A 15,571-nucleotide genomic window follows, 5' to 3' on the forward strand; every position below is an offset into this window, starting at 1 on the left:
TTAGATTCCAGCATTTCTCACATTTTAATAAAGATGTATGGTTCCAAAATTGTGTGCTGAGTAAACTGTCATTTCTGTTGCCACCAGAGCCAAAGCCAAGCAGCTTAGCTTTCTGCCATATCCTCAGACTGGAGAGCTGAGGTTTCCAAGCCTTTATTCGTGGATGGGACAACTATTCCCAGGCTTCTATACTGGTATTTCCAGACCATATTTTGGTCATAAGCCCTTGAAATTTATCCACATGACAATTTTTCCCTGTGGTCGTCAGAACTACTAATTCAAAGTCTATCTGGTTTGGTTAATCTTTTCACTCTTACGAGTTACTTCTTAAATTCTGGCACTTAGTTTTAATTATGCTTATGTATTTTATAAAATAAAATTTATTTTTTCTACCATTTTATATATATATGAAGAGGACGAGGGGCGTTTACTCTTTAACCCAGGCCATAACGATAAAAGTCTCCATAATAGGCTCTGTAAATTTCCTTTCTACAGACATCTCTAATTCCCTAGAGAAAGGTACAAGTTAATCAAACTATTACTTAACTTTTATTGAATAAAGCCAACATTGCTTACTGCTACTAGTCAATTGTGTTACCAGTCATTATGAGCTGAGATAAATAACAGAGGACTATATTTATGGAATATTTGGTGTTCCTTGCTAAGGCAATCTGTTTAAACAGGAGGACATAACTTTGACTATCACCAGATATATACAAATTTATACAGACTAGAGGCCCAGTGCATGAAATTCGTGCACTGGGTGGGGGGGGGGTTCCCCTCAGCCCAGCCTGTGCCCTCTTGCAGTCCAGGACCCCCTGGGGGATGTCCACCTTACAGCTTAGGCCTGCTCCCAGATTGGGCCTAAGCCAGCAGTTGGACATCCCTCTCACAGGCCAGGACCCCTCGCTCCTTACCACCATCTACTCGCTACTCCTTACCACTCTGCTCGCTGCTCCTTAGCACTGTCGCGGAGCAGGGAGAGGCTCCAGCCACCGCTGCTACACTCACCAGCTGTGATCCCGGCTTCTGGCTGAGCAGCACCCGCCTGTGGGAGCGCACTGACCACCAGGGGGCAGCTCCTGTGTTAAGCATCTGCCCCCTGGTGGTCAATGCACATCTTAGCGACTGGTCGTTCTGGTTGTTCTGCTGTAGTGGTTGCTATTATCAGTTATACCAGTTGATTGCTGACAATACATTGATTTCACAATGTTTAAATTAATCCATTAATATTAGCAACTAAATGCATAAGAATTTATCTGTTGCATTTGTTAAAATAGTTTAACTGGCATTTTAATGGTATCTTTTTTACCTCATGCTCAATATTAATTAGAGGTGAACAATCATCTGAATAGATGCTAGATAAAAAAAAAAAACTGGTGACATGAAACAGACATGATCTAAGAATAATAGGTTAAAAATAATGATGATAATCATTAAGGTGAGAATATTTGTTTCTAATATTTTCAGTGGGCTTTCTATGTATTTTAACAAGTTCAGTATATTGGTTGATCCATTTTTATGGAAATAGTTTTTGTAGCATAACAAAACAGTTGCCATTAAATATCTTATAGACCTCATAAATACTAAATACGTACATTCACAGTGCTTTACTGACAATGTTGCTGAAGTACTTTACAATCAAATACACTATTAGCCTTGTTTTTGCATGGAGCAGTTAAGGTTTAAGATACTAAATATAATATTAAAGTTTACATAGTAAATCGGTAGCCAAGAGGGAAAATGAGCCCTTCTTAGGCCTCATCCTGTGCTCCAGCCTGAACACAGCATATCATCAGCATAAATGTACTCAGAACATTCAGGGCATTCGTTAAGTAGGTCATGTGGATGTGCCTGGAATGTACAGTGATGCTACCGAGCCCTGTGGACTCACAAACAGCAACACTGAGTTAAATAGACCATGAAATTTCAGATCTCCAATCTGATAAATGTATTTGCAAAGGGGAAAGGAGATAAAGTGGAGAACGGCATTTTCTCATTCTACTAAATCCTAAAGTTTATAAATTCCTTACTTTGATTGATTATTTTAATATCAGTTTGATCAGAATTGAAGGGAGCAACAATATTGAAGTAATTATATAGAATAAAGATATCAATAAGCAGATATTTTTATTATGTTGAAACAATGGGGAAAGGTTCTGATAATGAGGTGCCTTTGTTTGCAAATAGGCTTGATCATTTTGATCCCAGGTTATTATTGATTGTTCTCTTATTAAGCTACCAAATAACCTGGAAGAGCATGAAGTTGGTATATGAAGAGATAATTACAAATGTGGGTAATACCTCAGAATCTATGATATACAAACATACTGCAATTTTCTAGAAATGAGCAAATGTAAGTTGAAATTAAAATGAGTTATTTTTTGACTTTTGGATAAAAAGTTAAAAGTCACAAAATCAGTATTGACAGGAAGTGAGATACAGATATTACATATTTCTAGTAGGTATGCAATCTGGGACAGCCAGTCTGGAAAATTACATTCATAACCTAGGAATAGTCATCTCCACTTTTTGGAACCCCCTAGAGAAACATGCATAAAATGGTGTACGTTAAATATTGTTTGATGTAGTAAAACAAACAACAATTATTTCAGCCCTCACTGATGTGGCTCAGTTGGTTGGAGCATAATCCCATGCACCAAAAGGTGACTCCCAGTCAGGGCACAGACCCAGGTTGCAGGTTCGATCCCTGGTCAGGACATACAGGAGACAAGCAATAATCGATGTGTTTCTCTCTCTCTCTCTCTCTCTCTCTCTCTCCCTCTCTCTCTCTCAAATCAATAAAAATAATTTCCTTGGGTAAATATTTTTAAAAATTATTTCAAAATCCATCAATGGAGGATTTGTTATCTATCTAATAACAGAGGAATATGCAAATTAGCCGGGACGCCATAACATCATGACCAAACGCCTGCCGGTGTGAGGGACCTCAGTCCGAACCTCTCGCCTGGCAGGGCTTGACAGGGGACCTAAGGCTGTGCCTCCTGCCCCAGCACCAGGCTGGGAGACCTCAGGCTGCACCCCCCGCCCAGTGTGGCTTTACAAGGGACCTCAGGCAGTGGCCCCCTACCCAGTGGAGCTTGATGGGGGACCTCAGACCATGCCCCTTGCCTGGTGGAGACCTGAGACTGTGCCCCCCCCCACCTGACACTGGGTTGGGGGACCTGAGGCTGCGCCCCCTGCCTGGAGGGGCTTGATGGGGGTGGGGCCGGCTGGGTCTGGGTTTCACCCAATGGGGGTGGGGCTGGCCAGATCTGGGTCTCCTATGTTTTCAAAGTGCGTGCAGGTGGTGGGTGGGGACTTGACTCACTCCTGATTGGCTGGTGGGCGTGGCTGGTGGGTGTAGCGGAGGTACTGTCAATTTGCATGTTTCTCTTTTATTAGATAGGATACCACATAATCACATTCTTTAAATGCACAGGTCAATGATTTTTGATAACTGCATATAGTCACTTATATCCATCTTCTTAATCTACATAATTATAGACTATTTACATCTCCTCAGAAAGTTCCATTATTCTCTTGTGATGACACACTGCCCACTCTCTGCTATAACTGATCTAATTTATACTATAACGAATTAGACATGTATACCTCAAATGACTTCTTTCTCTCATTCTAATGTCTGAGATTCATTCATATTGTATATAGCAGTTTTGTTCATTTTCATTGCCATATTGTAGTTTTAAAATAAATATACATTTGAATATGTACAATATATTATATGAATATATTATTGGAACTTTCCCCCCAGTTTGAGGCTATTATGATTAAAACTTCTCTGAATGGTCATGTATCAGTATTTCTATGGATGAATGTTTTCACTTCTCTTGTATAAATTTCAAGATGTAGAATTTCTGGGTTGCATACTAAGTATAATTTTTATTTTTGTAAAGAACTGCTAAACAATTTTCCCAAGTTGCTGTACCATTCACACTCTCTCCAGCAATGTATGAGAATTCCTGTTGTTCTAAATCCCTGCCAGCTTCTGGAATTGTTAGTCTTTCATTTTAATCATTTCCGTGGGTTAAAAAGGTACCTCAATGCAATGCTGATGTTCATTTCCATGTTGAGTATTTTGTGTGTGTGTGCTTATTGACCATTTGTATAATTTCACTCGTGAAATGTCTGCCCAAATCTTTTGCATCCTTTATATTGTATTGTTAGTATTTTAATTGCCTTGTGAGAACTCTCTCTATATTCTAGGTAAATCTTCTATGTCAGATACAGGGGTTTCTACTATTTTATTGATAATTAGTATTATTTATTTCTTAAATGCCTGCTAGAATTGACCAGGGAAGCCATCTCAACCCAAAGTTTTCTCTGTGGGAAGGTTTTACCTATAATGTCAATTCCTTTAATAGATACAGAATCATTCAGGTTATTTCTTCTTTATTTTAAAAATATATTTTTATTGATTTCAGAGAGGAAGGGAGATAGAGAGAGAGAGAATCATTGATCAGCTGCCTCCTGCACGCCCTGTACTGGAGATTGAGCCAGTAACCCGGGCATATGCCCTGACTGGGAATGGAACCGTGACCTCCTGGTTCATAGGTTGATTCTCAGTTACTGAGCCATGCTGGCCGGGCAAGGTTATTTCTTTTTGAAAGATCTCTGGTAGTTTGTTTCTTGCAGGAATTTGTTCATTTCACTTAAATTTGTTGAAATTATTGACATAAAGTTATTCATAATATTCTTTATATCCCTTCTACATTTGTAATGTCCCATTCTCTTCCTGATATTGTTATCATATCTTTTCTCCTTTTTCCTCATCTGTATAGCCTGTTTATCAATTTTATTAATATTCTCAAGAAATAGCTTTTGTTTTCTTTGATTTTCTCCTCTGTTTTTCTGTTTCATTGATCTCTACTTTGATCTTTATTGTTTTCTTTCTCTTACTTACTTTGAGTTTCATTTGACTTTTCTGGTTTCTTGAGGAAGAAAATTGAGGTTATTGATTTAGACTAAGCATGTCAAACTCACGGTCCATGGGCCACATGCTGCCCACAACAAATATTTTTGCAGCCCAGACAATATAATGGTATGTAAGAAATCCTATCTAATAAAAGAGTAATATGCAAATTAACCATCACTCTGTGACAAAAATGGTGGTGCCCATAGCCACAAGATGGCGGCGCCCAGTCCTCTCAGCCCCCCCAGAGTCCCCCAGTCCCAGGGAGGGCTGCCACTGAGAGCCGGGCAGCCCCGAGTGTCCAGCTGGGAGGTGCTGGTGACCCCACGCCGCCATCCCCTACAGGAGGCAGCCAAGGTGTCCAGCTGGGAGGCGCCCGTGATCCCATGCCACGATCCCCTGCCAGAGGCAGCCCGAGGTGTCTGGATGGGAGGCACTCACGCCCCCATGCCGCCATCCCCTCCAGGAGGCAGCCTGGGTGTCCGCTGGAAGGCACCCGTGACCCCACACCACCATCTCCTCCCAGAGGCAGCTCCAAGTGTCCGGTTGGGAGGCGCGCGTGACCCCACGTCACAATCCCCTCCCAGAGGCAGCCCCGGGTGTACGGCTGGGAGGTGCCCCCATTCCACCATTCCCTCCCAGGGGCAGCCTCGGGTGTCCAGTTGGGAAGTGTCCCCGCCCCCATACCACCATCCCCTCCCAGAGGCAGCCCCGGGTGTACGGCTGGGAGGTGCCCCCATTCCACCATTCCCTCCCAGGGGCAGCCTCGGGTGTCCAGTTGGGAAGTGTCCCCGCCCCCATACCACCATCCCCTCCCAGAGGCAGTCCCGGGTGTCTGGCTGGGAGGCGCCTGCAACCCCATACCACGATCCCCTCCCAGAGGCAGCCCCAGGTGTCCAGCTGGGAAGCATCTGTGCCCCCACGCCGCCATCCCCTCCCAGAGGCAGCCCCAGGTGTCTGGCTGGGAGGCGCCCGCGCCCCCAGGGAGCGATTCAAGTACTGATGATTCTACCAAAGGAAAAGTTTAGAGAAAGAGAGGACAGAAAAGGAATACTAGGAGAAAAGAAAGAAAGGACAAAAGATAAAACATCAAGAAAAAGAAAGAGAAGGAAAAAAGGAAGAAACAACCACATGATATCACCTTTCCAAGTCTCATGAAATTCCTGTTTAAGGAGTTTATTTTATGACACTTTTTGTTTGGGTTTACATTTTTACTGGTTTGTCAAGACCATGGCAGGTACACTGTCCAATATGTTTTTCTTTAAATACATTTTATTGATTTTTTACAGAGGAAGGGAAAGGGATAGAGAGCTAGAAACATCTATGAGAGAGAAACATCGATCAGCTGCCTCCTGCAGTATGTGCCTCCAACCAAGGTACATGCCCTTGACCGGAATTGAACCCGGGACCCTTGAGTCTGCAGGCCAACACTCCATCCACTGAGCCAAACCAGTTAGGGCTGTCCAATATGTTCAAGAAAAAACCCTATCTAATAAAGAGGGAATATGCAGGGGAGGGCATTTGGGGGTGACTGGGCTGTCAGGGGAGAGCAGTTGGGGATGATCTGGCTGGTAGGGGAGCAGTTAGGCATCAATCAGGCTGGCAGGGGAGTGGTTAGGGGGTGATCAGGCTGGCAGGCAGAAGCGGTTAGGGGCAATCAGGCAGGCAGGCGAGCAGTTGGGAGCCAGCAGTCCTGGATTGTGAAAGGGATGTCTGACTGCCTGTGGGATCGGGCCTAAACAGGCAGTCAGACATCCCCCGAGGGGTCCCAGATTGGAGAGGGTGCAGGTTGGGCTAAGGGACACACTACCCCAGTGCACGAATTTCGTGCACTGGGCCTCTAGTGTTTTAATAAAAATTTCATAACTTAATTTTTACACTATCTTGTTATACATAATTATTATAACAAACTACAATGTTCCCTAATGACTAATTACTATAATCGTGTTGGATTCATTTCCCATATGGGCTTTCCGCGCAGGCACACCATTTCTCTCCACTAATACTAGCAGTGAATATTTCAGCAGCCGATGGCCACATCATTAGTCTTGGACTGACTTGTTTGGTGTGCGCAACAGGAAATATTTTGCTTTCGGAGAAGAAGAAAAGTAGGTTTATTTGTGTCACCCTTATTAATTTGTGGGGTTACTCAGTGTCTGGTAAGTTAATGTTCAAGAAAAAATATTAATTTTATTAAAATGTTCTATTATTTTATGTTAACAATTACTCATTTATTTCATCTCTTTGTATTCAGCATGTCTCTATTGAAATAAACCTACGTTTCTATGAAAATTGAAGCTTTTGTTTTTTTGCAGCCCACATAAACCTTGTTTATTTGGCCCACGTTAGCCTTTGAGTTTGACATGCTTAATTTAAACCTTTCTTCTTTCCCAATATGTATAGGTATTTCCATCTTCATTCAGTTCAAAGTACTTACTATTTTTCTGGCCTGTGAATTCTCTTGTTTGTTTTAGGGTGTTTTTTTTTTGTTTAGGGGGCAGGGAGATTGTATTATTTACTTTCTAATTATCTTAAAATTTTCCAAGGATCTTTCATCTTTTTGTTATACATATTCTTATTGAATTCTATTGTAGTCAGAGAACATACTTTCTTTTATTTTAATCCTTTCCATTTCTGAGAGGAAGGGAGAGGGAGAGATAGAAACACCAATGATAACAGAGAATCATTGATAGGCTGCCTCCTGCACGCCCCCCACCAGGCATGTACCCTGACCAGGAATCAAACCATGACCTCCTGGTTCATTGGTCAATGCTCAACCACTGAGCCATGCCAATTGGGCATATTCTAATTCATTTTAAACCCAGAATATGACTTACCTTGGTAAATGTTCTGAGCTTGTTGGATGAAGTGCTCTATAAATGTCATTTAAGTCAACTTGGTGATTGTGTTTTTCAAGTCCCTGTATGCTTATGATATTCTCTTTCTCTGTGAAGTTATGAGAGAGGAATATTGAAATTCTTGACTCTTATTGTTGATTTACTTGCTTTTCCTATCAGTTTTGTTTCATGTCTTTTAGAGTTGTGTTATTAGGTACATGAATGTATAAGATTGTTATGTCCTCCTGATGAATCAACCCCTTTATTTTTATGAAATATACTCCTTTAACTCTGATCATATTCTTTGCTCTAAAATCTACTTTGGCTTATACTATGTAACTACACCAACTTTGAATTGATTTGTACAACTTAGTTTTCTAGGGAGTCTGTAACAAAGTACCACAAACTGGATGCCCTAAAACAATAGAAATTTACTCGTGAAGCGTTCTGGGCTCATAAATCCAAAATCAAGTTGTCAGCAGGAGTGGTTCTGTCTCTAGTGTCTGAGGAAGAATCCATTCCATGTCTCTCTACTAGCTAATGGCGGCTGCTGACAATTTTTAGTATTTCTTGACTTGTGAACTCATAACTCCAATCTCTAACTCCATCTTCACATGACCTTTCCTTCTATGTGTCTCTATTTCCTCTTCTCCTCTTATAATGACGTATTAGATTTAGGTATCACTCTAACCTTGGATGATCTTATCTCAATATCTTTAATTATAACTGCAAAGACCTTTATTCCAAATAAGGTCACATTCTGAAGTAACAGATGGGCATATCTTTTTGGGTTCCACAATTCAACCTCCTACATTTGATATATCTTTTCCCTTCCTTTTACTTGTAGCCTATTTGTGTCTTTATATTTTCAGTAGGTCTCTTATAAGCATGAGACTGAGCCTTTAAAAAAATATGTTAGACAATATCTGGTTTTTATTGGGGGTTTTAGATCATTTGTATTTTATGTGATTATTAATATTGTTAGATTTAAATCTATCTTCTCAATATTTGTTTTCTATTTTCCAATATGTTCTTCTTTTTTTCCTCATTTTCTTCCTTCTTTTGAATTAGTTATAATAATTATTTTCTGGTTTTGTTTTGCAATTTTATTCTTGCTTTTTTCTGTGAGGATTCGAAATGAACTGATTTTAAGTTTTTATTGTTATATTTTAAACACACACTCACACACACACACACACGCAATAACACACCAGAGTGCATTTCCTCAAAAATCAAATAACAATACACTAACATTTATATAGCACCTACTATGAGCAAGGCACTATTTTAAGTATTTTACTCGTGCCAATTCATTTAATACTCACAGCAACTCTATTGAGAAGATACCTATTTTATATCTATTTTACAGACTAGAAAACTCAGCTACAAGAAGGCTAACTAAATTTTCTTAAGTTTACACGTGAATAGCATATCTGGGGTACAAAACTAATTGTTCTGTACCAAGATTTTGTTCTTAGTCAGAAGTCTAGTAAAGCTTTCAATTGTTGACTATTATTGTTGATTTTCTTTGTGGTCCTTGAGTGAAAGACTTTGGTGTTTTGGGTTTGGGGGTTTTGTTTTTGTGTTAGCCAGGTTGATGGAGATTCAGAGATGGCACCTACCTGTGCCTGCATACAGTCACTCTGCCAAAACTGGGGAGTGTAGCAGTCTACCTAATGCTGAGCAGTGGGAGGGCTCCACAAAGGAACAAGGGCTTCTGCCAGCACTTCTGTCTGGGAGAAAGTGGCTCAGATAGCTTTCGCCCTGAAGCCCAGACAATTGAGTTTCTCCTGGTATAACCCTGGTGCTTTTCAAGATGCTGCCCCAGCATGGGAGCACAGAGTGAGTGAGTAGGTTTGTGTGTGAGTCCTTTACAAGGAACATCCTGGACTCCAGAAGACCTCTCTCTCACTCAGCCACAATCCCCGCTGGGTTCCATAGACAGAAGTTATGGGGACTTCTCTTCCCTGCACTGGAACCCTGGGCTGGGGGGCATGTTGTGGGCTGGGACCCCCTCGCCCCTCAGCCAAGATATCTTTCCCAATTGTTTTGTTTGTTTGTTTGTTTTGTTTTTTTTTTTGTTAGTTAATCCTCATCTGAGGATATTTTTTCCATTGATTTTTCAGAGAGTGGAAGGGAGGGGGAGAGACACAGAGAGAGAAACATCAATGTGAGAGACACACTGAGCAGTTGCCTCCCACACCAGCCCTGCTGGGACCTGGGATTGAGCCTGCAACTGAGGTGCGTGCCCTTGACTGGAATCGAACCCAGGACTTTTCAGTCTATAGGCTGATGCTCTATCCACTGAGGCAAACCAGTTATTTTTAAGCACTGCTTGTGGGTGTGGAACCAGCCTTTTTCTCCACTTGGCTTCTTCTGTATATCCTTAATTATAAAAATTCCATTCAGCTCGACTTCAGGTGGTTCTCAATGATGGTTGTTTCACAGATTAGTTGCAATTTTGATGTGATTGTGCGATGAGGTGAGCACAACCTTTACCTACTCTGCCATCCTATTAGTGCCATTCCTTAATGATTGTCGTGGCTTAACTGTTTTGTCTTCTAATTTATCTTCTGTTGTACTGCCAAGGTAAACTTTTACAAATGGAAATCGGATCAGATTTCAGCCCTTCTGAAAAACACTTAATGGTTCTCATTTTCTTTGGTATAAAATTTAAACCTTGTAATGTAGAGTTCAAGGCACTACATTGATTGGTTGGTCCCTGCCAAACTCTTTAATGTCATCTCTTGCCTCTGTCACTGAACTTGACACTTTGACAGTTGAAGTTCCCAGATTTTTTCATATCCTTAGAGAGACACAGAGCACAGCTTTTTCTTGTAACTGTGCACAACTCTGTTTTAAAGTAAAGGGCCTGGTTTACTTTTGTGTATATGCTTTTTTCTGTAATTCAAAGTATCTTCCAAGATGTCATTTATATCAATTCTCAGAAATTCTCTGTTTCTCAATAGTTCTGGAAAGATAATATTATAAAACAATACTACATTATTCTAATGTTGGACAATATCAACAGGCACTTAATACTAGTAGATAGTACACTACTTCACATATAATTTGAGATCCGTAAAGCAACAGTTTTTCAATATCGTCTCCTAGATTTTGTAGTGTTGTCATACTTCTTCATAATTATACTTCTATATAATTATAAACGTGCTAATATTCTATTACTGTTATTATTTTATTTTAAAAGTTGATTTTTAAAAAAATTTAAATAATTAAAAATAGACTATGTATTTCCCAGAAATTATCATTCCTAATGGTCTATGTTTCTTTGTATAAAACTGATTTCTTTCTAGTATTATTTCTTTTCTTGAAAGACTTTCTTTAACATTCATTGAAATTCAGATTTGCTGGTGATGAATTCTTTTAACTACTTGATGTCTGAAAGGTTTTATTTCACCTTCATTTTTAATTTTCAGTTGATAGTTGTTGTTTTTTTAATTTCAGAACTTTAATGGCATTGCCCCACTCTCTATTAGGGTGCATTCTTTGTCGCCAGAAATCTGTCATCCTTATCTTGGTTTCTCTAAGTATAAAATCTTCTTTTTATCTTACTACTTTTAAGATTCTTTGTTTATTACTGATTTTCATTAGTTTTTATTTTGTCTGTCATTGGGTTTTGTTGAGCTTCTTAAATCTGTACATTTATTGTTTTAAACAAATTTAGAATATTTTCAGGCATTCTTTTTTCAAAGTATTTTTTCTGACACTCCCTCCTTAAGTACTGTATGTGTGTTTCCATCTGAAAAATTTACATTGCTACATATTCTTCTGCAATGCCTAATGTGATATTAATATTATTCAATGTATTTTTCATCTATTTCTAATTTCCATGCCAATACTATCATGTTAAATCATTCCTCTAGCTTCTTGAACATTGAAATATAGTCATAAAAACATTTAATGTTCTTGCATACTATCAACTGAGTCATTTCTGAGTAGATTTTAATTGATTATTTTTTTTTCTCATATAGGCTGTATTTTCCTGCTTCTTTGCAAGCCTGTTATTTTTTGATCCAATGTCAAACATTGTGAATTTGACCTTTGTTCAGTGCTAGATATTTTTTTATATTTCTATAAATATTCTTGAGCTTTAATCTAAGACATGGTCAAATAAATTGGAAACCATTTGATCCTCTTAATCCTTGCTTTTGTCCTTTGTTAGCTGGGACCAGACCTGTGCTTACACAGATTAATTTTTCCTCAATCCTAATACAATCTTTCTTTGTCATTTAATTCATGCACTGTGAATTATAAAGTATTCTAATCTGGTTTTTCAGACCATGCACTATTTCCAGCCTTGTGCAGGCTTCAAGGTACTGTTCCTTAGCATTCTTTCTAGTGGTTCCTTCCCTGCATTGATTAATTTTCTTAAATGTATGCACTGAGTGGCACTCAACTGAATACTCAAAGGGAACTATCTCCAGACCTCCAGGATTGTTTTATTATTTTTCTCTGTAGCTCTCTCCTCTTTGGGACATTGCACCATGAATTCTAGCTATCTTAGCTCTCCTGGACACCCAGATCTTCAATTCATGGAAAGTGGCTTCTGCCTTTGCTTCCCTCTCTGCTCTGTGGCCTGAAGTAAGTAAGAAGTAAGCTCAGGCAATTGTAGGGCTCACTGTTTTTGTTTTCATGTCACAGATTTCATAATCCTCTGTTACCTGAAGTCCAGTGTCTTAAGTGTCATTATTTTATATATTTTGCCCAGTTTTTAAGTAGTTTTATGCTGAAAGGTAAGTAAGTCTGTTCCTTTTTACTCCATCTTGATGAGAACCAGAGCCCTCTGCTATTTTAATCAAATGAGCTGCATGGTGACATAGAGGGCATGGTGACATATCGCCTGAGTAGGTGGTGAACTGTAAAAGATAACTAATGGGAGAATTAGTATCAAAACTTCCAGATGAACCAAAATGAGTAAAGAAAAGTGCAATAAAAATGTAAGCCTTAAAATTATAAAAAAAAAAACAACAACCATAAACTAGGAATATTTATTTTAACAGTGATCTTGAATAATTCATTTTGTAGTTCTTATTCTCAAATCTCATTTTGTATATATTCTTTTTTAAAAATTTTGTCTTTATTGTTGAAAGTTTTACAGATGTCCCCCTTCTCCCTTCATTGACCTCCTACACCCTGCACTATGTCCCACCCAGACCTACTGTACTATTGTCTGGAACCATGGGTTATGCATATCTATATATATAAAAAGCCAGTGCTGTGACGACCAGGATGACCAAACGACCGGTCACCATGAGGTGCATTGAGCACCTCTTGGTCCCTTCCCCCCGACCCACGGTCTCCAATAGCAGCATGGTGAAAGGGGAACCACGGCAAATGGAGCAATGGGACAGGACTGGCAAGTGGGCAGAATGGCCACCTCTTGGTCCCTCCCTCTGGCCTCAGGCTCCAGGGAACTGGATCTATGCTGTGATCAGGAACCATGGTGAACCGAGGTGAGTGGCAGTGTGGTGGGACTGGTGAGCCAGGCAAAACAGTCGACCTCTCGGTCCCTCCCCTGGCCCTCAGGCTCTGATTGCACCTTGGCAAACGGGAACCACCGCAAAGTGAGGTGAGTGGCAGCGGGGAAAGTGGGAGGACAGAGCAGAACAGTGACCTCTTGGTCCCCATCCCCACCCACAGGCTCCAGGGAACTGGAGCCATGCTGCGATCGGGGAACCACAGTGAACCAGGGGGTGGCGACGGGGAATGGCAAGTGGGCAGAAGATGGCCTAGGGACCCTAACCATGCATGCTTTCGTGCGCACTGGGCCTCTAGTATGCATATAAATTCTTTGGTTAATCTCTTCTCACCCTCTTCCCCCTTCCCTCTGAGATTCACCACTCTGTTCCATGTATTCCTAAAGGAGTAATCCAACCTTGAACACAATTTATAGAGAAACAGCATTCCTAAGGAAATTAATGTCCTAATGTCCTAGTGTATTTTACCCTGGTCAGATCATATCTGAGCTTCATGTCTATTCTAGGAAGTCTAGCTCCAAAAATAGCATAGACAGCAGAAACAATTCTGGAGAAGAATTGCTAAGATGGAGAGTTGTTTATACAAGTAAATATCTTTTTGGAATGACTGAAACAATTAATGACATTTGCTTTTGCTAAAGGATTACTTAAGAAAAGCATAATATCAAGAAGACCTGTGAAAAAATAAATAGACTTAGTGTGTGACATAAGATAGATCTAGCAGCTTCTGTTCAGTATAAGCAAATATAGACCAGCAGATTTGGATACAAATGTAAAGAGTTAGGTGGAAACAATTATGGAAATATTTGAACAGACATTTCGTTGACCACATATCAAGGAAGTCATAGAGAGTATTGTAAGTCTGTGAAGAAGCTGCCTGGAATGCCCTATGGATTCCCTTCTATCTTACTTTCTGAGGTCGAGAATTTTCTAAGTTGTGCTCTTTGACAGCTAGGAGCTCTGCTGAGTTCTCTCAGAGACCACGGCATTGGCTAGAGGACTCTCAAGAGGATTCTTCCACTTTCATCTCCCACATCCCCTTCATTCAGGGGAGCACATCTTTTCATGGCTTTATATATTGACTTTCTCATGAATTGAAGAAAACATTTGAAGAAAGAGTTGCACGGATAACAAGACATAGAAACCCAGAGATGAAGTCTATAAATTTACCTTTAGATTCTTCAGTTATAAATAATTCTGAGAACTTGTATATTGGAATGATAAAATGCTGCAAAATCGAAAAGCTCATTTATTTTGTGGCCACTTCTGGATTGGCGTGAAATAAAATGTCACATCATTTAAAAGCTTAAAAGGTGCAATTCATACAGTACAATGCACTCAATTCTGTATTGGCATTTCTGAGAATAATTCTTTGTCCTCATTTCAGACTAGGAAGTGACAGATACTTTTTCAATTTCACCTCCATTACAAAATTTGTTTTCTAAAGCCACACACACACAAAATGATGTCTATGATATAAAAAAAATAGGATTATGCAGGTGAATTCAGAACTTACGTATGGAAGATCTGAAAGGAAGTAGTGAAGTTTAAAACCAATGTTCTCTTCCTAAAGACTAGTAAACAAGCAGCCAGTTCCCATCAGATATTCTGCTTTTCTGCAAGTTATTTGTGCTGTGAGGAAAAGGTAGCTTTAACACAAAAGCTTTTCTCTAGTTAGTGAGGTGTTCTTTCTTTCTACATAATTTTCATCACAGTCAAAGATTCTTTGAAACTACAGAGGCAAAAATACAGCAAATGAACATAAGGTTCAACTTGTGGGTGACATAGTCCTTGTCTCAACATTGCTGAATCAGAATTGGCCATGTACTGATTCAGCATGTACAGTTCAACACACTACTGGAAACTTTTTTCTTGGCTTCAGATTCTCACTTTTGTGTGTCCTGTTCTTTTCTACAGAGGTTTTACAACATTCATCAAGAGATGATTAATTCATTTATCTTGCTGGCTGGTATGGCTCAGTGGTTGAGCAATCAGCCCATGAACCAGGAGGTCATAGTTCAATTCCCAGTCAGGGCACATTCCCTGGTTGCAGGCTTGATCCCCAGTAGGGGGCGTGCAGGAGGCAGCTGGTTGATGTTTCTCTCTCATTGATATTTCTATTTCTCTCTCTCTCTTCCTTTTTCTAAAATCAATCAAAATAAATTTAAAAAGAAAAATAGCAATTAATTTATTTTCTAAATGGTGCATTGGCTGGTCAGGGAAATCATAGATTTGCCACTGTTAGCTATTTGGATCTTTGGAATATAGTTTTGCTCATCTGAATTTGTTTCCTAATCTAGAAA

Source organism: Eptesicus fuscus, chromosome 13 (assembly GCF_027574615.1).
Source record: "Eptesicus fuscus isolate TK198812 chromosome 13, DD_ASM_mEF_20220401, whole genome shotgun sequence".
Taxonomy (NCBI): Eukaryota; Metazoa; Chordata; class Mammalia; order Chiroptera; family Vespertilionidae; genus Eptesicus; species Eptesicus fuscus.